Here is a 27,901-nt window from a genome sequence, read left to right on the forward strand (position 1 = left end):
TAAAAGCTAAGACAAATTTGTCGCTACGAAGCCTCCATTGATCACAGTAATGCGAAAAGCTTATAAATTCCGCCAATTTATTCGGTCGTAACTAGGGCTCAGTTTTTACAACATGGAGTTTTTTAAATAAGAAATTCTCTTCTATAACCCCTAGTATTCCAATTTATTTTTGCTTGAGTAAGACTTACGGTATTCGCCATATTTCAGAATAATTCGATAATCGCTAGGATTTAGGTGACTGTGTATTATTATTTTATATCATTATGTTAGATAGTTTGTATTCGCTTATGTCTTTGATGACATCGTGATTTAAATATATCTTGAAATATTCCAATATTAGTTCTATTTTGCCATGCATTTATAAACTATGTAATTTCGTCTGACATGATGAGAACCGGTTGTTATCACTATATTATAAGATAACTTATTATTGCATGTTATAGTTTGCGATTTATACATATTTTACAGGACCTATATTTTTAAGAACAATTTTTTTAGTGCATATATTTAAAAAATAAAGGAATTGAATTTTTCGTTCTAATTTTATTTGATGAAATTGTTACCGTTATGAAAAAGTGTGCTCACCCTCGTTATCCGGGTACCCATCAAAATTTAATTTCGTAGAAAGCGCACTTCGAGAGTAATGTATGCGGAATGCGAGCGAGATTCGCAGTTGGACTCCAGTAACGGAAACTTGTATATTTTCAGTTCAAATTCTGTAAAAATGAGGTCCAAAGGGAATTTATTCAAGTCATTTTTTTAAAAAAAGAATGCAACCAACGTCATTTATGACGTGAACAAAAATGTAAAGTTGGTACGGAGTACGTCAAAAGTGGTAAAAAGGAATAAAATAAATTGTTTCTTACGACTATGGTATGCGACTTGGGGAAATCTCAGAATTTTGGATCATGTCTATTGCTTAAGAACAATAAAAATATCTACTTATTTCGTTTACCGGACTATTGTCAGTATCTTCACTCTAAAATATATTAAATTAAAAAAGAAAGTTAAAATTATTATTAATTACGATAATTAATTTTAAGACATGCATCATCATTTATTATTCATTATTTATGTTAAAATTAATTATAAGAATCTACAAAAAAGCCGAGAATGTAAACCAAAGTCTTCGAAATAGCCGGTTTCGATTATATGCGAGATTAAGTCGGAAAAGCGTTCTAAAACGAAAGTTCTTATCCGATACTCGAGCATAATATATCTTTACATTATTCTTTTTCGAACCACTGATTTCTACAAATGCAGACTGATTGAAATACCCTTTCCGTAATCGATACTAATTCTCAGTACGTTCACTTACTTTCCGGGGCTTAGGAAGTCGGGCGGGCAAGAGGATATGCGCAGGAGGGTCAGAGATTTATAGCAGCATTAGATTCGCATTTGTAGCGCAGCACAGCTTCGCCGGTAGACGTGCAGACCACAACTCCGGAAATATATTAATGAAATCTCCCACTAAAACGATGTTTTTACGTTATCTATATATTAATACGTGAAGCAAATACTTTGTATCCCTTTTCACGAAAATTGCGCGGACGGAGGTGTATGAAATTTTCCACACTTATAGAGAATATAGAGAAGAAGTGCACAATGCTAATATTTTTTTAAATAATGCATATAATATACATTAAATCAATAAAGAAAACATTACACACACCATGTATTTGACACACACACGTACTATTTGTTTATTGTCAAACTTTTGTTATTGCTTTCTGTGGTGAAATTGAGAATAGATTAAATATTGTTTGTCTTAGTAATATTTGTCTAAAGTGTGGTCTTAGCAAAGCCTGTGATTATAGAAGTATAATAAATAACCTTTCACAATAGAATCATAATAGTGTACCAACATATAAATTAAATGAATTATAGTCGAATTTCGACTACTGGGGGAGGACTAGTTCTACTAGTAACTTACGAATGATTGGGTAAATGATATCTCAAATTTAGGAATCAACTTCACCCGTCTAAAGCTATGTAATTTATTCGTTGAATTCTTTAAGAATACTATTTATGAGCTACGCTTAGCTGTATTTTTATTGTCGTCTATTGCATTAATAATTGTCGGTTAAAGTATGAGCTCTTGTAAGTACACTTCATGCTACGAATAAATGACAATTAGTCAAATTGACATCCAGTCTGGATTTTCGGTAGGCAGCGGCTTGGCTCTGCCCCTGGCATTGCTGAAGTCCATGGGCAACGGTAACCACTCACCATCAGGTGGGCCGTATGCTCGTCTGCCTCCAAGGGCAATAAAAAAAAAATATACTAGCCTGTCACAAGAAAGACACATATATAGAAAGATATTCGGAATCTTTTCAAAATTTATCTTCAAATAAATGTAATCGGAAGCTTTCAAACGTACGTATTTCCTAGAATTGTTACGGTATTCTACTATGCGTTTCCAGAGAACAATTTCCCTCCTGCTATTGCAATGAACTTCCCGCCTTAATGTTACTCTAGCGCTATGACTTGCCCTTTTCCATCAATACTGATTACTTCCTAATAAAAATTTCGTTTCACTGTATTCACTATATTCAATAATGGTAAGCACTTACAATTACATATGGATTTAGTTTCTTCTATCATCGTGACAAGTAATACATCAGGTACAAGTATGCTAATAAAATATCAAAGAGAGTTTAATTCAAAATGTTGTAAGTGGGGAAAATTGAATGATGCGTTGTTCAAAGTTGAGTCGTGAATTAGTATGCTTATTATATTTTGTCATCTTACGTCATAGAAGAAATAATGAATATACATACATACGTAATCCTTATGAAGTAATAACGTTCACGCTTGAATGGATAAAGTGGAATATTATTAGATTTAATCCTGTTATGAATTTGAAGGAGAGTCTATTTTGAAAACCGCCTTAACATTCTCGTAATGATTGGATTATAACGGTCTCAAACTGATGTACCAAATTGAGTTGACATTTCTTGATAGTCATAAATAAGTAGACGAAGCCATTATCAATCCGATACGCTAACTATATGATTCTTTGGAATATTTTCATTGTAATTTTTTGAATATTTGAAATAACCACTTTAATTTTACTTCAAGAATGAATGATGAATAAATAAATATTAATTTAGAAGCAGGCCCGTCCTGCAGTGAACATGTTTCAGCTGGGTTTTTTTTAGGAAGAAAGGATTACCTAGCAACTCAAGAGAAGCTGCTCCGCGAATGAATCTATGTACAACCGGATCTGAATCGTGATCCGCTGAGAAGGACCGGTGAGAAAATCAGCGGGCTGTTGCATGGGTTATGTTGAACGTTGAATTCTTTGGCGAGTTCGACGAGTACGGTCACCATTTTCTCTAAGCCTACCTTGGAGCTGAAAGTGTCTAATGCAACAGTTATAGGATCTAATGGGCCTGTGTTTCAATTGGTGACTGAAGATTACTGTACTTTTTAAAATAGAACTTTTTAGAAGTATTTTTTAATTAAGTAATACTAATTATAAAATTTACGGCTATAACATGAATAGTCAACTCGTCTCATGACATCCATGACGTATTAAAAACATCCTGGATAAGCGTCTGCAATACTGCGGTTTCCCAAATCATATCAGCCGAAACCAGCGACAGTTATGTAGATCAAATCTACTGCGGCTTTTTAACTATGTTACACGTACGTATGTTGAGATGGTACGACGAATTCCGAATTATTTACTAATTTATTATTTGGTAGCCACTAGTATATTAGTACTTCTATCAATGATTCACAAAAAAATTCAGTCATTTATTTTTGTAATATCAGCAGTTTAGGTTGATGCTATCACTTTATAAAACTCATGTGGATTGGTAACGAGGTTAACCTATTTTTATTGTCAAATGTACTTTGCTTTAAATATAGTTTTTTATTTTAAACAATCTCTGCATTATGTACCTATATTTTGACGACCTTATAATTTTCCTACTACTTATATGTGAATGTGTAGGCGATGTATCATTGGATAAGACAGTTCATTTAGAGCCTTTAAATTTTTTTCGATAGTAATTCCAATAGACGCGCACGCCTTAATAGTCTCAGGTCAAAGTGGTCGTGTTCCATTCGCCTCCTTCGTTCGTATTTACCGGAATTTATGATTTCATTTGGTGTCGCATATTTCAACGGAGCGGCATTTTGCATCGAAACGAGCCACAATAACGCACAGGATTCGCTTTGTTGTTATTTCCGAGCTTAATAAATTTCGTTATATGGGAAATCTGTTTTAATTTCGTTATATTTATGCGAACGTAATACGACGGAAGAAAAATGCCTCCGTAAGACGATATCCATTTTGTTTTTCGAGCTCTTCGTATAATATTCGTGTATCGGTATGCTTTGTAGATGTATAATCATCACTTCCCTTATTATTTGTGTTTTTTTGGATTTGCAAAATCACTTCTATGTCGATTATTTGAAGAGCATCTCAGAAAAATTTTTCTAAGGCAAGGCACATACATGTGGTATTACCGATTACGCATGACATAAGTTGATCACTTAGTCAGACTGACCACTACACTCTATCATCTTTAAGTACAAGAATAACATTATTTTCATACTCCCCATTTTTTTTAATTATTTATTGCGTAGATCAGTAAATAAACTTAAGTCACACTTAGTATTAAGTAACTACGGAAGAGCCCAAAGAGCCCGAAGAGTCAATAAGTTTGTAAATTTAATTTTGATTAAACGATATACTTTTTGTGGAAGTCTTTCCCATTGCAGCGGCTTTCTTATTCTTATTCTTAACTTCAAAAAGGATGTGTGATCACTAAACATCAGTTGGTAAAGTCGTCTGCATATCGTGGTAAGACTTCCGAGTCCGCACGGGTAGGTACCACCACCCTGCCTATTTCTGCCGAGAAGCAGTAATGCGTTTCGGTTTGAAGGGTGGGGCAGCCGTTGTAACTATACTGAGACCTTAGAACTTATATCTCAAGGTGGGTGGCGCATTTACTTTGTAGATGTCTATGGCCTCCAGTAACCACTTAACACCGAGCGGGCTGTGAGCTCGTCCACCCATGTAAGCAATAAACAAAAATGCAGAAATAAAAAATATTAATTACGTATAAATAGTAATTAATACCAATCCGTGTTAGTTCAACAGGCCTGGTTCAAAATGAAACAAAAACAAAAATACATGCAATCACGTATCCAAAATCCTCAGAGGGCTTATGCGAAAATAAAATGTAGAGAAATTGCATTGGACTTTAAACGCGTTCAGCTTTGAATGGCTATTGTTGAGAGGTACGCTCAGAATTGTATTTCTTTTGCCGCAAATGGCTGGAAGCGACCTGTTGTTAAGTTTTTAATTAAGTATAGACGGTGAGCTGCACAACGTTTGTTTCGCGTTTTTTTTTTCATGTTGCTTAGTACGAGTAGTAGTTGCCATCCACAGCTGATTATAGAGTGCTTTGGCGCTACACTAGCTTTATTTATTAAGATATGATGTTATACAATCTATATATGTATACGTGATATATCTTTTGCTGAAAAAATATAGTTCGGATTGTTGGTTATTTTGAAGGAGATTCCTTTTTTTAGGCGGTGAACGTGCTCACGGCCCGCCTAGTGTTAAGTTGTTATCGGATCTTAGACATCACCACGGAATGCTGCTATCATAACCTCGACTCTTCAGGTCTATAATCTCAGTCATTTAGCAATTGTAAATTTTGGCTGGTTTGTTTTTTTATAACACATTTTCTAGTAGAATACGAATGATAGCTTAAAACAAATATGCTGTTTTTAATATGGATTTGTTTCAGAAACCGCTAGTTTTGACTCTTCAGGTCTATATTTCAGTTATTTAGCAATTGTAAATTTTGGCTGGTTTGTTTTATTATAACACATTTTCTAGTGGAATACGAATGATAGCTTGAAACAAATATGCTGTTTTTAATATTGATTTTTTTCAGAAACTGCAAGTCAGTAGGCAATTAAGAGAATAGTTAGTTAACCACAGTATTTCGGAATTACCGGAAACGGTAGGTTTAGTGCAACGCCACCGGATGTCGACGGCCGATCGCCATAATCGTAACTCAGGAAACGGCGTAACGTCGAAAAGTTTCCAAAATTGATGTTACGTATTTATTTATATGTTATTTATGTACCCCAACATAGATTGATGGCTATACATACTTATAAATTATGGGCCTTTTATGGGCCTTTACATTTAAATTCAGCACGCGAACCGTAACACTATCAAATCGACTAAATTGCCTGGTAACTCTCGGTTGATCGATTAATGCTTACATATGAAAATTCAAATTCTGTAAATCGAACCTAATATATTAATGAACTCAAAGATACATGCAGCGAATATGTCGACTAAAAAAAGAAATATGTATGTGCAAAATTACAATTTTTTTTCTAACTACTTATTAAATCGTCATATAAGTCTTACGTTCGTTTTTTTTTCTTAATGCTTTGATGTGTGGTCGAGCTCACGTCAAAGCTGGTGTTTATTGGCCATCGGACCCCATAGATAACAACAATGTAAATGAGACTTCAATTTTTGGAGTTTATTGGAGTTTACTCCTTTAGAATCGATTTACATATATAGGCCCGGGGTATGAAAATTATGGGGACCAAAATCGTACTAGCATGTCACACGAAATGCGTTATGCGCCTGATTGGCTCCTGATTGCGTGATGCGTGCGCGCGCCAATCAGGAGCCAACGCGCGGCCGCGTTATCGCAGGTGACGCCGGGCTGCTGCGCCGGCAGTCCGCCACAAAGCCTCGTACTGATCGCGCGTTTCTCTCATTATTGTATTTTCATATATTTGTTAGTCGTTTGTTTTGTGTCTCGTTAATTTGTTAATAATCTGTAGTGTATCGTGTTGTCGTAATATAGAACTATTTCTCGTATTGTTTCGTTTAATTTTTTATATCCAGTAAACTCCAGTCGTGCGTCGGAGCGGACACACACACTTTTTTTTTTCTTTCTACCTATCCTGATAGCCTTGAGAAGCTATTTCAGCTTTACCCCTAACGTGTAAGTGAGCTCACGGGATTCAAACTGGGAGAGTTGCTAACACTGACTCTAGCAAGAGCAGTGCTTCGCAGAATCTACCACCCGATCGGAAACGCGACCCACTGAGAAGATCCGGCGAGAAACTCAGTGGGCTGAGACTTTTAATTCTAAGTCTTCGTTTTTATAGTACAACGGCTGTCCCACCCTTCAAATCGAAACACATTGCTTCACGGCAAAAATAATCAGGGTGGTGTCACCTACCAGTGCGGACTCGCAACACCACGTACTTACCTACCTAAATTTTAAACCAGCTTAAATTTGTGTTTTATCAGACAAAAGTTGTGCTTTTTCATTCATCGAAATTTCATTAAAATTGATGTGTTTTTTATAAAAGAAAGGTAAATGATACTTAAATTGAAAAGGTAAGAGATGTATAATAATAATAACTAGAGGTCCCGTAGTAATCGAAATACGATTATAATTAATTGGAATTGTAAGTTTGTACACTATTATGATTGTATTTTATACTTCTATAATCACAAATTTCGCCAAGGGTACACTAAAAAAATATTAATAAATATAAACAATATTTAATCTATTCTCAATTTGACCACAGACGTCAAGAACAAAAGTTTGACTATAAATAGTATGCATGCGTGTGTGCGTCAAATACATGGTATGTAGTGTGTGTAATGTTTTCTTTATTGATTTAATGTATTTTTTATGCATTATTTTTAAAAAATATTAGCATTGTGCACTTCTTCTCTATATTCTCTATAAGTGTGAAAAATTTCATACTCCTCCGTCCGAGCAATTTTCGTAAAAAGGGATACAAAGGATATACCTATAGATAATAATAATACCATACGACTTTTTTGATGCTTGCATTTGTTGAATTGAGATGACAAGCGACTTGTATTATGAATATCAACGAATAAAGACGTGTTCCAGGTAATGTTAAAAAGTGGCAGTTCGTTTGCCATTTAAGTACGTAATTCACTTTAAAAAAACGCTTTCTCCGTTTCTTTACACGTGTAACGAACTGTGAACGAATACAATATTAAAAGTACTTTCTGCGTATTTTATGCGAACGAATTGTATGAGCGAAATTTATTGTGTTTACGAACTGATTTTGGTCAGATCAATTTTTTATTTGGATAATTAATGTAAATTAAAAAATAAAGTATTTTAATGATTCTTTATTGGTCATGTATTTTAGTTGTTACTAGACGATGACCGAGCGTTGCTCGGTTTTTTTTTTGATAACGCCATCTTGTTGTGTCTTTAAAGCGGTTAGTTGCCCTCAATTAAGAAAAATAGTATTATTATTCGCCAATAGATGTCGGGAAGAGTTGATTATTGAAAACACGAATAAAACGACATTTTCTGAAAATAAATCGTAGCTAGATCGATTTATTGCCCCCGAAATCCCCTGTATACTTAATTTAATGAAAATCGTTGGAGCCGTTTCCGAGATTCAGACTATATACATATATATTAATATACAATAATTGCTCGCTTAAAGGTATAAAATTACTATTATAATGTTTTTATTTCTTCTTCTTCTGTCCTTTCACTCACTTTGTTTCGAATCCTAGTTGCATTACGGCTTCGTCAGTAAAGATCAAATTTTTCTTATTGTGCTGAGATAGGTAATCATTAAGAAAGCCATGGCTATATCTCAGCACAATAAGCTAATAGAAACTCGAAACAAACACATCAACCGGTCAACTTTAAAATTCTACTATAATTAACCACAGACTTACATTACGTTTAGCTGTCAGTTGCGTTTTTTTATTCCATATCAGTTGCGTTTTGTTATACCACGTTTTATATCACATCCCACGGGAACGTGATAAAAAGTATCCTATGTCCTTTTCCTGGTTCTAAGCTACCTCTCCACTCTCTATCTTTTTTACTTTTGGTAGGACCTCTTGTGAGTCCGCGCGGATGGGTACCACCACCCTTCCTATTTCTGCCGTGAAGCAGTAATGCGTTTCGGTCTGAAGGGTGAGGCAGCCGTTGTAACTATACTGAGACCTTAGAACTTATATTTCGAGGTGGGTGGCGCATTTACGTTGTAGATGTCTATGGGCTCCAGTAACCACTTAATACCAGGTGGGCTGTGAGCTCGTCCATCCATCAAAGCAATAAATAAAAACAATTTTCAGCCAAATCAGTTCAGCCGTTCTCGAGTTATAAATAGTGTAACTGTACAACTTTCTTTTATGTATATAGATGAATAAGTGCTAATAGATGTAAAAGTCTTATCAGGTATTACTAAGGTACGGATTATTTTTATATCTGTTTATTAGGATAGGATTAAACACAAATCTGTATTCGTTAATTTCCGGATACTTAAATTATGTGCTATTCATGTGGTAGGAAAACTGGCATCCCAATACTGTGGAAGGACTGAAATTGTTTCAGATAAGCGTTAATTTTATGGTATTCATCTCCGCGAACTCGTCCGTCAGTCCGTCTACTCCTATGTAAAAAATCTATGAAATATTGTTGCTTTTTTACTGCCTTTCAGTGGAATAGTCTTGTTAATAATTTAACTTAATATATTTTGTGGCCACGACTAGCCAACACATCTGTTACGTAATATTGTTACCAACAAAAACTTTCTCCATAAGAACATTTTTTTCATCGCAATTCTCAGTCGCGGGGAAAAGAAAACATTCCTTATTATTTGTCAGCTGGTTTGAACTTCTTCTTTAGTTTCTTTCAATTGTTGGTTTATTACCTTCCAAATGCAAGAACTCCATGGAGTATCAGAGGAATGTGCATAGAAACGTTTGAGGAATAAAACCAGACGTAGATTAAATTTGTATTTTATTTATATTATCTTAATCGCACTGCTTGATAAAATAAATTCACAAAAAGATTAATATGAATAATTTGATTAGATTACAAATAAATAAGTACTTCATGGAAATTGTGTCTGTGTTATCGCCTAATGTAAATTTCACTTATACTAACTACTGCAGATCTAAATCAAATATTGCTTCACACTTAAATTTTGCTCTTTTCAACTCATGACAAATAAAGAAAATATGAAGAATAATATACTACTCATTATTTATATAATACATCAGATAAATAATCGATAAAAAAATCTAAATATTATCACCCTTTTTAAAAACTTTAATTAAAATTGCACTTTTGATCCTTTGTGCTATTGCTGTTTAAAAATATTTATGTGCTTCATCGTCACAGACGCAAAAGTCTACTAGAAAACTCGACCTTTTAATAATTTTTTTGAGAGCTTAACGCATCTAATTTTGTGATGGGTTATGGTGGGGATCGTAGTGATAGTGCGGTGGAGGGTGGTGGATTGGTGGTGGTGGGGGGTAATGATGAGGCGGAGGATAGTGTGGTGGATGCGGGTAGAAGTGATGCGGGGGTGGGTGGTGTGGCGGCGGCGGATGGGGACCCATAATATGGTTTCGGTGGTAGCAATGTGGGGCGCAGTATCCCGTGCCACAGTGTGGGCCACATGGCATCGCGTGAGGAGGTGGCATTCCTGTAATCATATATTTATGTTAGTTTATTTAAACATTCCACATTCAAATTCCCCAAGCTATAATTTTATTCTGTCTTAATGGTACCGGATACGTAAGCAAGCCTTGTATGCTAATATCTTACAAAGAGTAACTTCGATTGCGAATGAGATCCGGATAGATTAATGCACTTAAATTAGATATTAATGGGTTCGATAGGGTCTAGTTAGATACTACTACTATGAACACGAGGTAAGTAAGTAGGAAGCTAGAAGCTAGGAGGCTAGCTAGGAAGCTAGCTAGTAGGTGGCTAGAGCTGCAAACTGGACTGCCTCTAATCTTACGAGCTACTTCAAAAACATCCTTAAGAATAGGTTACAAATACGAAAATGGCACATAAACCTCAATGCGTTCTTATAAATACACCAAAATGAAATGTTCGTCGTCCGTGGCCACGAAAATGAATGGTATACACAAAATTAAAATAACAATAAATCCGAGGTTATAGCGTAAATGTAATTTTCATCTTGTCCAGGACTCGCGAAAACCGATAAATTAAATATTGCTTATTGACAAATTTTATTCATCAGCACGATAAAGTGAAATTAATTCACAATGCACAATTCACTCGTAAGAATATTTCTTGGAAAAAGGACGACATAGTTTTTATTTTATTGACATATTTACCTTTACAATTTTATTTCTGCCCTGCGCTAATAAATGAGTCACTTGTGTATTCAGAGTTGAGAACTCCAAAGAATAATGATGTTTGGATCAATGTTACTATTTATCATTCAGTTTTTAATCTATGGGCGTATCTGATATCGATTCTGCGATAAAGCTGTTATCGGAGTCGAAGCTTGTGACTAATAGCAAGATAATTTTACATTTTATTAGCAACTCTATTTTCTTTTGTGTAGCTTATACCTCAACACTCTGCCTTGAATCGCTAATAATGCCAGCCTGTATTGATTTGGCTTTTAACCTACGTACTTTTTGATGTAGCTTGTTGCCGATTCTGTAAAATCGTTTGAGATGATCCAGGATAGTTTATCCGGTCATTCTAGCCACATACCATCTGGACGGCCCGAATAAATTCTCCTCCACTGTGACTCTCTTGAGCGATTTAATATGTCCTTATTCCAAACTGTTTTGAAAAGAATCATAAGTGATAGGTAGCAGCTTTTTTTATTGCTAATGCTCATCGTCTGATTACCTTCGAAGACAATAGCTAGCTTACGTTTCCGGTTCTTCTAAACATATTTTTTAGGTTAGGTCTATAAAAAATTTTTTTTTACGTGGACTAGCAGCAATTCAAATAAATAAAAAACCAAAAGATTTACTAATAGCTTTATCCAAAATGTTGAACAGTGAAAGTCATTAGTATAAAACCACAAAGATATCTGAATCAGCAGCTAAGGTAATATTTAATTGCTAACAAACCTTAGATTATCTGATAGTGAATCAGTAGATATCGGTATTTTTATAAACAATGTCTGTCGTCACAATAGGATATTCGAATAGTTGTTTAATTATAATTGAAGAATAGTCATGATCCGGTTTTTATATCTAATTTACCGTCATTTAATGAATACGGTAGTTCCATTTAAACACGAAGTATGTATGGAAGATGTTTGGTAACAAGCATATTTAAAAATCCATCAATCAATCAATCAATACATTATTAGTAAAATGTAAGTAATTTCAAAACTTTTTTGGAGCGAGGGTTAATTATATATTGCATTGTGTAGCATGATAAATTGTTTTTAAACTCAACGTATAATAATTTAAGTCAAAACAATATCTGCATGACTGTTTTTATTTTATCTTTTTACGAATGTAATTACTCATGCAGTTAGTCATTCTTTGATAATTCGATGGTTGGCATAGTGTAATTATATAAAAAAACAAACATAGATATTTTATAAACGGGCTTTATTTTTATTATTTCTTCGATTGGTGAACGAGCTCATAGCCCACCTGGTGTTAAGTGCTTACTGGAGCCCATAGACATTTACAACGTAAATGCGCCACCCAACTTGAGATATAAGTTCTAAGATCTCAGTATAGTTACAACAGCTGCCCTACCCTACAGACCGAAACGCATTACTGCTTCACGGCAGAAGTAGGCAGGGCGGTGGTACCTACCCGCGCGGACTCACAAAAGGTGTAATTATGCAAATTATAATTTTTGCGGGTTTGATTTTTATTACACGATGTTGTTCCTTCACCGTGGAAGTCAATCGTGAACATTCGTTGAATAGGTATTTCATTAGAAAAATTGGTACCAGCCTGGGATTCGAACACCGGTGCATCGTTCAACACGAATGCACCCGACTTCTTATCCTTTAGGCCACGACGACTTCATATGTTCATAATTATAACTTATTATATTATGACTTATTTATCATGATCTCTTATCATCTTTAGCCAGCTACCTTCTTGAAGCTGCGTCATTCGACGCTGGAGCAGGGTCAACGTTTTGTATCTGGAATAGCTCCGTTTATCTACCATGCATTCAAAAGATAATTTTTTGCCACCATATAATGTATTTTTTTCGTATTATTTCCCGGGAATTATAACATTTTCTTAACAATGCTTTAAAATGATACCACTAGGATTGGTGCATGGATGTCCGTAATAATTAATAAGAATATTGGTTGTATGCTTATTAGCTACTATTTTTAGTAAAAAAAGCTATACACTATGGAACAGAAGCCTCCTTCTATGCACATGTAGTTTTCAGGTTTTTCGTCAGTTATACGTCATCTAAGCATTGTTGGGTATTTGGGAAAAAACGATTAATTTCTTCTCTTCGATTCTTAACTTAATCCAAATGTTATTATTCTTCGGAACCTCTATGCAAACTTATCTTAAAAATGTCCAATATTAGGTCCTTACATATGATGTTGGCATTTTGTACGGGAGGAATATAAAGTATTTATTTTTTCTACAATATACTTAATTAATCAAAGTATGCACCGTTATTATCTATACATTTTTGTCATCTCATAGGAGATGAGAATCAATAAACTCTTTGAAGGCGGCTTCGACTGCCGCATAGGAGTTGAATTTTTTTTTTTGTAACAAGTTGTCCAAATTCTGGAAAAATCTGTTGGAGCAAGGTCCGGGGAGTACGGTGGTCTCGTGGACATTCCAATTGTAGCTCATCTAACTCAGTGGTTGTTTGTTGTGCAGTGTGTGGTCTTGCGTTGTCGTGAAGCAGCAGTGGCCTAGAGCGAATGACCAATCTCGGTTGTTTATCAGCTAATTCCTCCTTCATGGTTTGCAGTTGCTGACAATAGATATGTGCCGTAATCGCTTGGCCAGATTTTAGACAGCTGTAGTGAACGACACCGGTGCTAGTCCATCAAACACGCACAAGTAACATTATCTGAGTCTATTTTCGTTTAGAGCAGGATTTAGCTGGGTCTTCAAGGCTTAGCCATTGCAACGGGCGCTTCTGCTTCTCATCACTTTTCATCACAAGTAATGATTCGATTTAAAATCCCTTCATTATTGTGTCGGTTGAGTAAAGTAACACAGCAGTAAATATTTTTTGTAAATATTTGATTAAACTGATTTATAATAATACTGTTTGATTTTAATTTTAATATGGTATCTACTAGTGATAATTTTTTTTTTGTTTATTGTATTTAAAAAATAGTAAAACCTAGTTGATTTTAGGTGAATGATTTAGCACGTAAATTGATTATAAAGAAATTTGTACAATGCTCACTCAGTAACAAAGCAACACAGTAGTAAACAAAACATAATCTAAATAATTCCGAACGGTGTCGTCGGTAAACGGAAAATCTGTTGAAAGTTGTTCCTTCGGTTTTTCATCGGCCGTTTGTTTTCAAATTTCCTCAAAGCAGAAAATGCTATTTACTTATTGCGCTTCGTTTACTTACAAGGTATTTAGGTTTGTGTCGTCTGTTCTCGGTTTTGTATTCGGAAAATGGAATTTTCCTGTTGGGATACGCAAGGGGTGGTATTCCCAATTGATTTTTAAAAAGAATGCTCCGTAATGTGTTTTCTGTTTGTATTTACAGTATAGTTTGAGCTGTAAATGATTTTGATCAAATAGATAATAATATTTATGGGTTGCATATTTTTGAAGAATACAAATAACGTTGACATATATGAACGCATGGGACAGCTTCCAATCTTGAACATCGTTTTTATAAAGTATGTAACAGTGGTAAACAAGTGTTTCATAATTTCACAAAACTAAAGACTGCATATAACGTCACGCCTATTTCTGCCATTATTCTAATGCATCTGATACTTCAACCTCATGTCATAAAATGGGCAGTGGTACTTATGTTTATGGGCTTTTAACATAATATAGGTCTAGGATCTAACACCTGTGCTCGTAAAAACAATGTACTCAATTTTAAATGTTTGTGGTATTATTGAAATGTTACATAAGGCGTTAGCACTGTGATGTTAATTGACTATTCAAATGGTCAAATGGCCAGAAGCATGTGCACCTGAGTGACATATTGTGCAAAAGACAGTTGAAAAGGTAGGTCTTAAAAATCTATAGTCTAAAAAGGTAAGGTGTTTGAAGCCTTGTTAGATCAAAAGTGAGGTGCTATTGACAGCGTTTTTAATTACCTCCATGTTATGCCCAAAACTGAGACATGAGTGAAAAATATAATTTGAGCATTTTGCAGCATTTGAGGAAAAAGATCGTTAAAAAATACCAGATATGAAGAACGAGAGCCCATAGATTTTGCACTACGACAACGCACCATCTCACAAGACTATCATTGTGAATGGATTTCTACTCTAAAACCCAACATAGAACAGCTACCATATTCTCTTGATACGGGTCTGGCTGACATTTGCTTTTTCCAAATCTTAAGATGTTAGTTAGTGACCTTTCCCTTTTCGATCGATGGCTGACAAAAAAGAAAATTTGCGACAAATACAGAGTCGATTTCAAAAAATGAGATGTAATATTATTTTGATCATAAGATTATTCCTTGGAGCAAGTATACTATTTTAGAAGGGGACAATTTCGAAGGTGATATAATAAATTTAGATCATAATACCCGGACCAGTGCCCGGTACTTTCATCATATACTACTGCCACTATATAATAAGTTGAAAATACTATGTTGATTATTTTTGGAAACGACTAAGCATATGTAGATTATTTGTTAGGTTGTCAATTGTTACGATATTACTAACAATATTTGTGACTTTTTTCATTCATTCATTCGGATAATTCAATCATTATTTCGGAACATCATAATCTAGAATATAAAATTCATTGGAATTTTGTTCCACTTCTGGTTCTCGTGATTTTTTTTGCGAAAGAATATTTCCTGAATCGCAACTACAATATAAGTTACAGTATCGCATGAGGAATACCACTTTTTGTGGTTATTCCTTGAAACGGTCCCAAGACTATTTTACGGATCGTTGATTCCGTTCATTCCGATCTCTCTCTACATATCGCATTCCTTTTTTCATTCTTTTGTGACGATACGCGTTCTACCGTTGAGTAAAAATAAGGATAATAGTTTAACGTGATAAAAGATGGTTGTTTTGTTTGGACATACAGGATTAAGATAACAGTATGTGGGCTTTGATGAAAATATACTAGTCCAAATAAATATAACTACATTCTTAAAATACCGATATTCCCGACACATTTAAAGGAACTAGTTGCCTTAATAAGTTTAAACGGTACCGAATCGCAGTTTTTTTTTTTTGTAACTAATGCTTACGATATGACAATTACTATTAGTATTAATAATAACACTTATTAGTATTTCCTTAGGAATAGAACACAGACCTTGTAAAAATCGCGTACATTTGTAAAATCGCAAATTGTGTATCAAAATTGTTACATATAGCTTTTGCATATTTGTCTCCATCGGTTTGGCTCGGTAGGCAGCGGCTTGGCTCGATAGGCAGGGGCCTTGGCTCTGCCTATCGAGCGAGCGAGGGCGACGGTAACCACTCATCATCAGGTGGGCCGTATGCTTGTCTGTCTACAAGGGCAATGAAAAAGAGTTCATTTAATATACTAGCTTAGACAGCTGCACTTAGAAACTATTTTTTTACTTGATCAAAATAGTACTTCATGGGCAATGTAAGAAAGACGTCTTAGTTAAAATACTACATTGCGTGTATAATTTCATACGGCGCTGGCGGTACATAGTGTGTCGCAGTAATCTTGTGTTCTAGTTTGGAAGTGTTTAGTCGCTTAGAGATACTTTGTATCAAATGAATTAATATTTTGGTGCAAGGTATATCATGAGACCACCTGAATATTTCCTCGAAGAATGAAAACTAATCTAGATACTAAACTAATCTAGAATTCATTTTTATATATATAGAAGATTCTATATATATAAAAATGAATTGCTGTTCGTTAGTCTCGCTAAAACTTGAGAACGGCTCGATCGATTTGGCAAATTTTGGTCTTGAATTATTTGTGGAAGTCCAGAGAAGGTTTAAAAGGTAAATAAATATGAAAACGCTCGGAATTAAATAAAAATAACAATTTTGTTTCTTCTTTGATATGTCCACCGTGGGACGGATTCCTTTTGTTTATTTGAAGTTTATTTTATACAAAAGTTTAGGTCTTTTATTAATCGATTGAGGCACTACGAAGTCTGCCGGGTCAGCTAGTGTTATATAAAAATCAAGTAGATTTCATAATTAAATTTTAACTATTACGTAAACTCTTCCAGGAAACGGATATTAGAGGAACATTGAGTTTCTCTTAGTGCTTATTGACCGGAAGCGCTGAACGATCGATATCTATATTTACTTTTCATTACCGCTGTACAATTGGCTTACTTTTTTTCACTGACTAGTCTCTATTAATTACAAGAGTTATAACAGAATTTTTATAAAATTGAAGCAAACAAATTTGATTTCATATAAAAATGTATTTTTATGGTTATTTTTAAATGCACTTCAGCTACCGTTTCTTAGTATGAAAGAATACAAGCAGCAACTTCCCGTAAACAACGCTTAATTGGTACAAAATGAAACACTTTTAAACAACTGAAAGTATACGATTATCACGCAACAAAAGTCACTAATGTGTCAAAACGGTTTCACCATATGTGTAGGCTTGGTTCACAGTGTTCAAGATTTATCAAAATCGACCAGTACTTATTGCTGCAGCCATCTAATAACAAACAGCGAGACTCTAATTCATATAATATATCGTATAATATAATATTATATAAAATCTGCATATGTTAACTATGAAGAGACAAAAAGAATGATTGGTAATAAAAATTAAATCTACAAAATTAATAACATAAATACTAGGTATATAGAGCGTATCGGTATTCACCGGGCAGGTATAGCTTTCTGCCTATTACTGCCGTGAAGCAGTCAAGCATTAGGGTTTGTAGGGTAGCTGTTAAAAATACATATACTGCACACTCAAGATGGTTAACGGTACTCACGTGGTTTTTCCGAAAAAAGCGGGGTTAATTTCAGAATAGCACCTGACCCTAGCAAACAAAAAGCAGGTGAACTGACAATAAGTTTTAAACCAATTAGGACTGATCAAGATATTTAAACACAAGTAGGTGAAATTTCAGGATAATCTTGCCCAGTAAACAAACATCTCACACTTAAGCCAGGGTTTTCTTCTATTTTATGGGTATCGGAAACACATTGGAGATAAGAACAACTACACGATAATTTTGCTGCTAGCTTTTAAGAAAATCTCCTTCTGTAAATATGACTCTATTCTTATATACCTTAAAACGTAAAAATACAACAGATCACAGTTAAATTGAAATGTTCTTATAAAATCAATTCCTCGGGCCGCGACTAAGTAGAATCTACTTGTCAAATTAAGCGGCTGATTGGTCGGATTTTCGTCGGTCGAGTTCTTAATTTAAATTCACTTAGCTAATTGGTCAGCTCGGTTCGGTCTTATTGGCCCTTTGATGGAATAATTTTCACAAAAAGTTGCATAATTTAATTTAATGATTTATAAAGCCGTTAAGGTTCTTAGACACTTCCAGGTAACGTATTTAAGGGTGGTGGCAAATCAGGTATTATTTTTAAATTGAAATCTGTGTTGAAAGCTGCCTTTGGAATTTTACTACAAATATAAAATTACGCTCCAAAATTTTGTCAAGCTGTTTGTTGCCTCTATGTTACTTTGATGGAAATCTCACATAATATACAAGAGACAATTCCAAACAAAATTTTAAGTTTATAATTTATATGTACGCTGTATGAAGTGAGTACAAAAACTTTTAGGCCAGTGAAACCCCGCTACAGGTATACAAGACCAACAGCCAAGTTAGTTTACAAACTTGTTACTTTGCATTAACGTTCTACGCTGAAGACTGTCGCTACGTCGCTACGGGCTCTTAGCTACGAGGCTGCTACGAAGGATGATCTCTTAATGGGATTAATGGGAATCGCGACTTTTTGTAAACAACGTTTTTGTTTTAGTTTTCGTTAATGTAATTACGATTCTTTACTCGAAGTTTTATATTTACGTTTGGAAAATTACTGCATTATAGATAAAGTGAGGGATTCCTATTGAGACAGTACCTAACTAGGATTATGCATACTCGACTAGCTATAAACGTGAATTCAGTGCACTGAAACCAAAGTGCTGAGCTGCAAAATTTAGATTTATTACACCAAATAAACCAGCAGTCAGCACTTTTATTTGTTCAAATTTATGTTTGCATTGTCAAAGCATTCGTTAATATGTAAATAAAGTTTCCACGGCATTATAATTTGTATTAAACCAACGTATTGCGTTTTATAGGCGTTAAGGGAAGCAGCAGGACTCGCACGAAATAAAATCCTCTATTACGTCGGTTCGTAAAAATAAAATGAGGAGGATTTTTATAACATATTGTCTGGACGTAAATCCTGGCACCTGGTTATGAATTATAGCGGGCTCGGTCCGCGTTTTACAATGTGCCGCAGAATTAAATTACCTTTCTTACGATGGGCTGTGATGTCTGTCCGAGTCGTGGGCCTTTAATGGAATTGTGAAACGAATGTATATTATTAGTCAGCTCATTACAACGTTTAGAACTTTTTGAAAATGGACTTCGGGTTTTAGTTTACGTGTTCTTTTTTTTTTTGCTTAGTTGGGTGGACGAGCTCACGGCCCACCTGGTGTTAAGTGGTTACCGGAGCCCATAGACGTCTACAAAGTAAATGCTCAGTATTACTGCTTCACGGCAGAAAGAGGCAAGGTCGCGGTACCTACCCGTGCGGACTCACAAGAGGTCCTACCGTCAGTAATTACACAAATTATAATTTTGCGGGTTTGATTTTTATTACACGATGTTAATCCTTCACCGTGGAAGTCAATCGTGAACATTTGTTAAGTACGTATATCATTACAAAAATTGATACTTATCAGCGGGATTCGAACCTCGTTGCATCGCTAGATACGAATGAACCGGACGTCTTATTTTTTAGGCCACGACGACTTCAATTGTGGTCAATTGAATTGTAGAAAATTCCAATGTTTAGTTCCAAATCCAAATGATTAGTTTTTTTTTGGATAATGGTGTGTGGTTGTGTGTGATGATGATCAGAAAATAATACTGTTATTAACCAAATCTTATTTACTGGTCCTATTTTACTATTTTGTAACTTTAGTAGCAGCACGCTCGCTCGAGATACCCGACGGTCGGCTTGGCGTCCTGTGGAGGCAAGATGGTGGAGAGACTCGCTCATATGGAACGCGCCTTTTCGTTCTCTTATTAGATATATCCTAGTTTAGATTTAAAGTACTGGTGTCTCACTGAAAACTTCAAGCTTTTGATTTTTCGGATGGGCTTCTGCGGGCCCAGGTGACCACTTAACATCAGGTGGAACGAGAGCCATCTGCATTCTTCGTTAACTATAAAAACGACTTTTTTTACCTTATTGCAAATGGTTGAGTATTTTTTTGGTAGAACTAAACATGCTATGCCAGGTTCATATTTTTCGCCCATTTAAACAGTTAGGGTCGGTAAATTACAGCGTTATTACAAAAATAATAGTCTGCGTAACGTTTTGAGCCGCGTACCCACCCGGGTGAACGTTAAATCACCACTACCTGACAATAAATTACAACCGGCTCTTATCCGGCTGCCACGAGTAGGAGCCACCGCATAAATTAAACTTATCGATCATTCATTCAATTACATAATAACTTCAGTGTTTAATTTTCATTGTTTCAGCAGTGAAATCAATATGTCCATAAATAAATTGTTGGCTTTGTAAAATTTATTAAGCCAAGTTTATTATTCTAATAACGACTTCAACGAGCACTGGCTGTACTTCTGGCACTACTGATGTCCATCACTTATAGTAACTACATACCGTCAGATAGCCTGTATGTTCGTCTGTCGATAAGGCCAATATGTTTCTGAAAGACAATATTATGTCTTCTGAATCAAGACCACGTTTTTGATTTATTTTTTGCTTAGATGGGTGGACGAGCTCACAGCCCACCTGGTGTTAAGTGGTTACTGCCATAGATATATACAACGTAAATGACATCTTGAGATATAAGTTCTAAGGTCTCAGTATGGTTACAACGGCTGCCCCACCCTTCAAACCGAAACGCATTATTGCTTTACGGCAGAAATAAGCAGGGTGGTGGTACCTACCCGTGCGGACTCACAAGAGGTCCTACCACGTGGACACAACTCTCACATGACGGGGATGGAATGCGTACTGTAAAGTTGTTGTTTTCAAAGGCAGCCTTGCTTGGGCGCAGTACCTATTGAATAGTATTTCATTGTAGCGTTATATTTCATACTAGTGATCAGGCAATAGCGTTTTAGGTATATAGTGAACATATCAGAACATATGGGAGACTAGTCGATAAATTAGCGTAGCGTATATTCGGTATATTTCCGTATTAATACATTTTTGACATGTCAATCGATTTAACAACATGAAAATTGAACTTCCAAGGTCAGTCCGTAATTTTTTAACGAAAATAAACAATAATTCAGCAGTCAAGTAGAAACAAACATTAGGAACACATCAAGGTTCGAGAGTAAAGAAAGAAAGAACTTCTAATTAGACACTCTGTTTGTTCCTGTAACTATGTGTCGAAGTTACTAATTTACGTAATTACTTTCTGTAACGTCTAAAGTGGGATCGAACTGACGTCGTACTTAGAGGATTTTCTTTCACGAAACCATGCTATCTATCTAATGTTATAAATGTGAAAGTTTGTGTTTTTTTGGATGTTTGTAACTTATCATACAAAAAAGGCTGAACGTGTTTGGATGAAATTTCACACAAAGATAATATTTGTAGTCTTTTTATTTTACCTACCTATACCCTGGTAGCCTTTTTTTATTGTCCTTGTAGATAGGCGAGCATACGGTGGTACCTACATACCACCTGATGGTGAGTGGTTACCGTCGCCCATGGACTTCAGCAATGCCAGGGGCAGAGCCAAGCCGCTGCCTACCGCTTAATACTCTCCATAAGCCTCGCTTGAAGAAGGACATGTCATAGCGCTCGGGAAACACCGTGGAGGGGAGCTCATTCCATAGCCGGATGGTGCGTGGCAAAAAAGACCTCTGAAAACGCACTGTGGACGACCGCAGTGGCTCCAGGTAGTATGGATGAACTCTACTCCGGTTGCGGGGAGTGCGATGGTAAAAACGAGAGGACGGTATCAAGCCTAAGGGGCTAATCCAGTTACGTTGTGATTAGTAGGTGGGTTTGAACCCAGTTGAGTTTAACTTGAGAGAATATGTTGGCTGCTGTAACACTGGTCTTGGTAATGGAGTACTTCGCAGAATCTACCGCCTGATCGGAATCGCGACCCGCTGAGAAGATCCGACGAAAAACTCAGTGGTTGAATGGGTTAGCCTGAAGTTATCTGATACTTTTTATCATTGTAAACGACACGATCCGAGCAACTGGTAGTTCTGATATTGTAAAAACCACAGTGTGATACAGATAGTGTACTTTATATGAACCAGAGTAAGACACAAGCAACTCCTTGTCCATGGAGAATGCGATGTGTATTATTAAAACACTAGTATAAACCGGATAACGATAAGAAAGGATAACGGCAGCTTGGAGAAGCTAATGGTGACTGGCAATGTGGATGGAAGAAGACCAACGAGGTAGAGGCCCGTCACGTTGGACTGACCAGATCCGCACTACCCTCGACACCACAGTTCACGATGCTCTACACTCGGTGGCAGATAGAGGCAAATGGCGTGGAATGATCCGTAATAAGCTCTTGTTGCGAGGAGGGGGTCACGACCCTCAGTATTGAGGAAACCGAAGCAAGAAGAAGAAGTATGTACCGGAGCGGCTTTTTTGCTGTTTGCTCATATGCATGAGGGACGGTGCCCATTTATTATCAGACAGATTAATTATTTGGCATTGGCATCCAGAGTTCGTGATTTATTTTTATTCAGTTCGTGTTCTAAATTCTCAAATCTCAAATTAAAATTGTAACGAAGAAACTGACATGTGAATAAGAAGGCTAGTTGACAAAGCCGTGTTTATAATGGGGCACGAGCTGCGAATTCAGTGTTCGCTTATTTTGAACATTAATATTGTAACACTGTGCTATGAATTCGACCAGCAATATGTCGAGTTCATAACTTTGTTCAGAACTCGGGACTCTTGGGCTATATGAGTGTGACATAATTTATTGTCCTTCGCACATTACTTCAACTTTCAATCTTTTTTTAAATAGTTAAATAAATAAATAAATGTTTTCTTCTCTGTTTCTCAATTGTATTTTTGTTTGGTTTTCATTGACGGGGTATGTGTCTATAAAGAAATTGAGAAGGGTCAGCCTTTCAAACGTCAAAAATAAAACAATGTAGGTAGGTAATGTATAAAAGAAATGTATCTAAATCTCGAGGCGCCAGTGGTTATGGGCAAATTTTTTAATATTTGGTTTAATACCGTTAGAAAATATAACTATTATAGTATTAAATATATTATAACTACATATACATAGTTAAAAAAAAAAAATATATGTATTTGTTTTCAGTAATTTACTTTGGACGTTAAAATTTTAGTAGAAATGAAATTTTGGATATATGGGTCAGAGTTGATATTTTTTACATTTTTTTTAATTTTTATTGATCTGAGTTTTGTTTTTCCCTACCTATGCTGATAGCCTTGATAGGCTATTTCAGCTTCTCCTTGTCGTGTAGGTGAGCTCTCGGGGCTCAAACCGGGAGTGATACTAACACGATGGCCCTATCAAGAGCAGTGCTTCGCAGAATCTCCCACCGGATAGGAAACGCGACCCACTGAGAAGATCCGGCAAGAAACTCAGTGGGCTGTGTCTATAAGTTAACTCTGAGTCGGTGGTGGTAGTTGTTTGACTTTATTGATGAGCACGGGCGCCGGTGAATATCCACCATTAAATATGCCGTATGCTCGGCAGCCTTCGCAAATAAAATAAAAACATTTGTCGAGTTTCCTGATACCTGACTACAATTAATGTCTCATGATAATTACTTTTTTGTTTAATCTATGTATGTATTCAGGATAACATTTTACAGGTACTGCTTTCTGAAACAATGTCTACCCGAAAACTCAGCAACATCGTAACAAGAGATTAAAGGCTTGTCTTGCGTTCAATTGAATATAATATGAAAAACCATAAAAAGGCAACACACGTGATGACTGCTTATAACACAGCGCCGAGTCAGTTGCTGAATTTTATACGGCAAATATTGTCGGAACGTGCCCGTCGCACACACGTGAGATATGTTTATGGGAAAAAAACTCAACGAGAATTAACGCACTTACGCTATATTCTGGAGCAATTATCTTGATATTATTAGGGCTCACTAACTTGTTTTTGGAACGAAGTTCTTTATGGGACGATGCGGAGGGGTACCCTAAGCGGGAAAAACGTCCATAACGTAAGATTTTTATTAGTAATGCACACAGTGTACGACTTAACTTTGTAATAACGTACAGATTAGTAATATACACACACAGTGTACGACTTAACTTTGTAATAACGTACAAAAAATAACTTATTTTTTTATTATTCATTGACCACGATCTTAGAGCGTTCGTTACTCTTATGCAAACAACCGTGAATGAAGTGTACCACAATAAGTTCGCACATTACCGAATGACCGTGGGTTGTTGCGAAACCTCCAGTTTTATTTTCTTTATACCTCGAATAGAACTTAAAATTAATATTTTTGTAATAAGGAACTTCGTTCCTATCCGGTGTCCCACGACACCACACATATTTTTTTTAGAAGTCATAAATACCATAGGAAACAAATGAAATTTGATTTTAAGCTGTAAGGTCGATGATGATTATGAATATAGCTTAAGTATCTTTAGTAATTACACAGTACATAAACTAACTCAGCAAATAGTTTAGTTCCTCCTCCTCCTAGCGTCGATAATCCTCAATGCTGAGGGCCGTGACCTCCTCTAATAACTTTCTCCTGGATTATCCTGCGCCATTCCTGACTATCCTTGGTTGTGTGCATAGCAACGTAGACGTATTTAATTACTCGAATACAAATCGGAAGATGGAGCAATATAAAGAAGAGCAGCTTATTATAAATCTGAGTATTTCTGTCGTGAAGCAGTAATGCGTTTCGGTTTGAAGGGCGGGGCAGCCGTTGTAACTATACTGAGACCTTAGAACTTATATCTCAAGGTGGGTGGCGCATTTACGTCATAGATGTCTATGGGCTCCAGTGATCACTTAACTCCAGGTGGGCTGTGAGCTCGTCCACCCATCTAAGCAATAAAAAAAGAGTAATACAGAAATTAGCGATTCTCAAAGCCCTTCGAGAAAACCGATACCGAGGTCTCAAATTTTGTTGGCTTTCGTGTTTCGTTTTGTACATATTATGTTTTCATGAGACCGGTGACCGTCGCCGGATCGGTTTTACGATCGTCGTCGATTTGCAAGTGCCTGGTTCGATTCCCGATGCAAAATTCTTTCGTGTTACCGGTTTTATGGCCACACAATAAAACCGTTCGCTTTCATAATATACTGTATGTATTTTCTTATAACGTTACCTTTTACTGTGAAATTTATGTGTTGTGCATTTGTTTTCACATGCCATAACACTGAGCGGGTTATCGGTTTTCTAATAAAATACGGATCTTGACTTTAATGCTCTAGAAATAAAGGACATGGAGCTCTACTCATCCAATACAGATAAAAGGCAGAGGCTTCGTCACTATCCCCGAGTAGTTCCTTGAGGAGCTGACTGAGAATTTTCAAGTAATTTTATTTATTTTAGATACAGCGACATTTTCTATACAATACATTCAACAATAATATGAAATGTAAAAATGTGTTCATATAATTGAATCGTAATGAAGTAAATTATAGTTTTAGTAAAAAAAAAAAATGGTTTCGGATTGAAGATAATGCGTGGAAAATTATTTTATCTGCATGACTACATTCGTGCACTAAGCACCATACAGTACACGTACCCCAATAAACTATTAAACTTTGGTATAGTTTCTGCACTTTCCGAAGTTTGCTTGGAGAGCATATGTTAGTTGTTTAATAAAAAAATTAAATCTATTGGCGCGTCGTGAAAATTATGCGATTTATATTTAGGTATGGAAAGACAAATTGCCTGGGTTTAAAACTGACTAATATTGAAAATGCTGAAGTACATGTCCTTCTTCAAAACAGGCTTGTGGAGAGTATTAAGTGGTAGGCAGCGGCTTGCCTCTGCCCCTGGCATTGCTGGAGTCCATGGGCGACGGTAATCACTCACCATCAGGTGGGCCCGTATGCCCGTCTGCCAACAAGGGCAATAAAAAAAAGTACATTATGTTTGTTTATTAAACATGACAATAGTCGTGGTTAACGAATAAAATAACGGAATGAAAAAGGCAGACAGAAATAGCATGTATTTTATTCACGAGCTGCCAGTGAAGCTATCAGACATGTCCAAAGTTCGGTGAGTGCAGCTTGCTTTATTTCCGTTTGACCTGTCCCGTTCGACGCTATTCCTGGAGTCCATAGCGAGCCAGACACGTTCATTTTGCCGACAAGCCAAATGCAAGTCCCGACAGCCACGGCAGACCTCGCCGATGCACCGACACGAATCTGCACTCACAAATTTGAATATTTAATTGCGATTATTTTAGCGCAAGCCTGGCTGATTAATAAGGCAAATTGACAGTTCCTAGTGTTCACCGTACTCCGGATGAGATGGTATTTTCACTCTAATATTTTCGTTGCGAGATGAATCAATTTCATTTTAAATTCGGAGCATTTGCATAAAAGGCAGGCCGTCGCGGCGGCTACTTTACGATTTCGAGGCAGTTCCACATTCTTGTTTGCTGTTTTATTTTGCGCATTTCGAAGCGAGGTGAGTACGTGGCACGACCTTGCACGAACGACTTTCATAAAATATTTTCGGGTTGACATTGCACTATTTCAAAGACTTCTTCAAATGCGAAAGCCCGATAGTACCTTTCGATGTCAATTTGAAATATTTTCAAGATTTTCGGTCAAATCTTAGCATGTTTTATTCAATTTGGTTCGAGAAGGATATGACTTGGGCAAAAATTTGTCGTCGGATGTGCCACTAGAGGCACATAGAATACGACAGAGCCAACACTAACTTAAACTTAACTTAGATGTAGAGTCCCTTGAGGATGACTCCGAGAACCCAGCTCTGGCATTAAGCTGCGCAAACAAGTCCATTGGAGAAAATGTGTGTTTCAATTCGTTGAGTTACAACTGGAGACCAAAAATATTTAGTAACCACAGTAATTTTCTTCACGGCGTTTCAACACCGCGTTCCAGAAAAATTAAACAATACCGCTTGAAACAAAAACAATTTCATAAGTTGTTTATTATTGATCTCTATAAATATTATAATAATTAATGATGCTCAAACATTAATCAATATACACAAATTGCTTTCAAAATTGTTGTTTGAGTTACGTACCGTGCCATTATGTATTTGTTTTCCAAAATTTTAATCTAAAATGAAAACCGCAGTATGTTCATGAAACTTTTTTTTTGTAACAACGGAGTATCGTCTTAATGATTAATTTGTCGAAAGACGTTTCCTCATTGGCTATAAATAAATGATAAGACCGTAGATTGTTCGCGACACTTCAAAGTTTCCGCTTTAAACGTCGAGCAAGTCAACTAGCGTGAGTACTTGTCAAGATAACTCGGCTTGATCGCTCTTTGAAGGACAGACAGATTAAAGTTTCGTTTTTGAGGTTTCCTATTGTGCTTTCTGAATATTATAAAACGTAAACTTTCAATTAATCTATCTATATATAAAAATGAATTGCTGTTCGTTAGTCTTGCTAAAACTCGAGAATGGCTGGATTAATTTGGTTAATTTTGGTCTTGAATTATTTGTGGAAGTCCAGAGAAGGTTTAAAAGGTAGATAAATATGAAAATGCTCGGAATTCAATAAAAT

At 35.9% G+C, this 27,901-nt stretch overlaps 3 long non-coding RNA genes across 3 annotated transcripts; all 3 read right to left on the reverse strand.

The window, feature by feature from the left end:
* Window positions 1–523: 523 nt before the first annotated feature.
* LOC110386330 (uncharacterized) lies at window positions 524–2,711 on the reverse strand. Its single transcript, XR_002431529.3, has 3 exons — window positions 2,574–2,711; window positions 1,319–1,470; window positions 524–716 (listed from the first exon to the last, which is right to left on the reverse strand). It is a non-coding gene; the product is annotated as an uncharacterized LOC110386330 (long non-coding RNA).
* Window positions 2,712–9,804: 7,093 nt separating this feature from the next.
* On the reverse strand, window positions 9,805–11,894 carry LOC110386333 (uncharacterized). Its single transcript, XR_002431540.3, has 2 exons — window positions 11,177–11,894; window positions 9,805–10,512 (listed from the first exon to the last, which is right to left on the reverse strand). It is a non-coding gene; the product is annotated as an uncharacterized LOC110386333 (long non-coding RNA).
* A 14,442-nt stretch (window positions 11,895–26,336) lies between these two features.
* Window positions 26,337–27,516, reverse strand: LOC134201044 (uncharacterized). Its single transcript, XR_009976193.1, has 2 exons — window positions 27,412–27,516; window positions 26,337–26,561 (listed from the first exon to the last, which is right to left on the reverse strand). It is a non-coding gene; the product is annotated as an uncharacterized LOC134201044 (long non-coding RNA).
* Window positions 27,517–27,901: the final 385 nt, after the last annotated feature.

Source organism: Bombyx mori, chromosome 23 (genome assembly GCF_030269925.1).
Source record: "Bombyx mori chromosome 23, ASM3026992v2".
Taxonomy (NCBI): Eukaryota; Metazoa; Arthropoda; class Insecta; order Lepidoptera; family Bombycidae; genus Bombyx; species Bombyx mori.